Source organism: Scyliorhinus torazame, chromosome 14, assembly GCF_047496885.1.
Source record: "Scyliorhinus torazame isolate Kashiwa2021f chromosome 14, sScyTor2.1, whole genome shotgun sequence".
Lineage (NCBI taxonomy): Eukaryota > Metazoa > Chordata > Chondrichthyes > Carcharhiniformes > Scyliorhinidae > Scyliorhinus > Scyliorhinus torazame.
Genome location: NC_092720.1, coordinates 207,717,533 through 207,720,710, shown reverse-complemented (window position 1 = coordinate 207,720,710; position 3,178 = coordinate 207,717,533).

The window sequence follows — 3,178 nt, the reverse complement described above, 5'->3', positions numbered from 1 at the left end:
CGGACCCCAACATCCGAACGCGGCAACGTCACTTCCTCAGCAATGGGCCTTCGGTTGCCTGGGCGACCAGCGGCATGTTTTTTTTAACCCTGTTGGCATGACTGAGTTACCTGTCAGGAATCCAGCTGCCCATGAAAAGATGGACTCCAACTTGGGAGTGAAACGAAAGAAAGCCAAACCAATCAAATGGAAATGTTTCTCCTGCAGCCAACTGTGCCATTGTATGTCTGATGCTCGCAGTTGCCTTCAGATGGGCACCGCATGCCCCTTCTCTCAGGGGACCCCCAGGCATGGGTGTAACCAGGGAGGGGACACTGGCAGCTGCAATGAGCGACCCCCTTCACCACGCCCTGCTTGGACCTGTTAGTGGCCACCAGGGCCAGACCCATAAAGAGCAGACCCTGCGGGCAAGCTTCTCTCCTTCACACTGGTGGGGGGTAGATGGACAAAGATCAGAAGCAGGGGAGCAGAAATGCAGTCAGAAAGCCAGGAGCAGCTCCATCAAATGGCACACAACCATGATCTGAGGAAGAAACAATGCAGAGCAAAGAAAGGAGCTCAAGATATGATGAAGCTTGTGGCTTGCCCTTCCACTCAGCAGTCCTGGAAAATCTGAAGCCAATGGCCAAGTTGATAACAGTTCATTTGCCTCAATGTCAAATCGAAGTGCTGTGGATATCTCTTATGAATTGCACTGGGAAAGAGCATATTTTAAGCCTTGGCTTCACTCAGTGGTCCTGCCTCTTGTCTGCTAATTTCTACAGAGAATAAGGACATGTGGCAGAGAACACTTAAAGCAACTTGGAAAGGGGAGTCCAAAAGCTGAAAAAAGTGTTGCTGTTATACTGTACCCCTAGGTCAGGCTTCACAGGCAATCAGTTACTTTGTAAGGTGTTACAAAAGCAAAATACTGTGGATGCTGGCAATCTGAAATAGAAGCAGTAAATGCCGGAAAGACTCAACAAGCCAGACAGCATATGTAGAGAGAAAGAAAGTCAATGTTTCAGGTCAAGGCCAGAAGATCTTTCGATGTTGCACTGGGGACTTCCGCAAGTCGTTTGTAGACGTATGAAACAAGTCTCAGATTTTATGTCTGCTAGGGGCAGTCATTGGTTTCACAACCTCAGGACATCTCAAGTGCCTTATATTCAATAAAGTACCTTTGAAGTGTAACCACTGGGGTAACGTAGGAAAATGTGGCAACCAGATTGCACACTGACTCCCACAGACAGAAATTAGATAATGGCCAGATTCTTTTTTTTCAATGATGAAAACCTCCCTGCTCTTCTAAGGAGTGGGATCTCTTACATAAACCTGTGAGAGCAGGTGTGGCTTCAGTTTAATATCTCAACTGAAAGTGCAGCACCCCATCAGCTATAGAAGTGTCATCATTTACATGACACAATTTAATTGTATTTTTAAAAATATTTTTATTTTCATTTTTCACGTTTTCATCAAATGTGCACCCACCGACAAATAATCATACATGACACAAATTATACTCACAGACCTCGGGTTACTCTGCAGGAACCCTGACCGCTGGCCTTTTTGACCCTTTCCATTACATTCACCTGAAGGTTATGCGACATGAAAGAGCTGCTACAGTATTACTTCCATCCAAACGGAAGAAGGCAGTCACCATCTGATCCAAGATCCAGTGACAGTATGCAAGTGTGGGTGGGCCACCAGGGACCTGATGCTCCTCTCAATAAGAGGGACAGAACTAAGAAAAGTACAGCACAGGAACAGGCCATTCAGCCAGCCAAGCATGTGCCGATCATGATGCCCTGATCAAAAAAGACCTCTGCCCTTATTCGGTCCGTATCCCTCTATTTCCTCCCTATTCATGTACCCATCCAGAGGTCTGTTACCACCACATCCTCTGGCAGTGCGTTCACACTCTCTGTGTGAAAAACGTACCCTGCACATCTCCCTTAAACTTTCTCCCTCGTACCTTGAACCTGTGCCCCCTTATAATTGCCACTTCCAGCCTCGGAAAAAGCTTCTGACTATCCACCCTGTCCAAGCCTCTCCATCATTTAGTAGACCTCTATCAGATATCCCCTCAGTCTTCGTCTTTCCAGTGAAAACAATCCTAGTTTATTCAATCTCTCCTCATAGCCAACACCCTCGAGACTAGGCAACATCCTGGTGAACCTTCTTTGCACTCTCTCCATACCTTCCTTCTGATAATGTGGTGAGCAGAACTGCTCGGAATACTCCAAATGTGGCCTAACCAAGATTTTACATAGCTGCAACATGATTTCCCAACTCCTGTCTTCAATGCCCCGGCTGACGAAAGGAAGCATGCCATATGCCTTCTTAATAACCTTGCCCACCTGTGTTGCCACTTTTAGGGAACTGTGGACCAGCACGGTAGCACTGTTCCTTCACATCTCCACGGTTCCAAGTTCGATTCCCGGCTTGGGTCACTGTCAGTGTTGAGTCTGCATGTTCTCCCTGTGTATTGCGTGGGTTTCCTCCGGGTGCTCTGGTTTCCTCCCACAAGTCCCTAAAGAGGTGCTGTTAGGTGAATTGGACATTCTGAATTCTCCCTCCGTGTACCCGAAGAGGCGCCAGAATGTGGTGACTAGGGGCTTTTCACAGTAACTTCATTGCAGGATTAATGTAAGCCTACTTGTGACAATAGAGATTATAAATATTTTTTAAATGTTAACGTTCCTAAGGGTTCTGCCATTTACAGCAGAATTCATACCTAGATTTGATCCTCCAAAATGCATTACCTCGCATTTGTCCGGATTAAACTCCATCTGCCATTTCTATGCCCAAGTCTCCAATCTATCTATATCCTGTTGTATCCTCTGACAATCCTCGGTACGATCAGCAACTCCGCCAATCTTGTGCTGTCCGCAAACTTCCTAATCAGACCATCCACATTTTCTTCCAGATCATTTATATACACTACAAACAACAGCCGTCCCAGCACTGATCCCTGCAGAACACCACTAGCTACAGATCTCCATTCTGAAAAACACCGTTCCACCGCTACTCTCTGTCTTCTATAACCAAGCCAATTCTGTATCCATCTAGCCAGCCCACACCGAATCCCATGTGATATTAGTTTTTGTACCAGTGTAGCCACCTGAGTTGGCCACATCCCGACTTAAAATGGAGAACAGCAAAGGCTGAAAGGAAATTCAGTCAACACAGGCAAAAA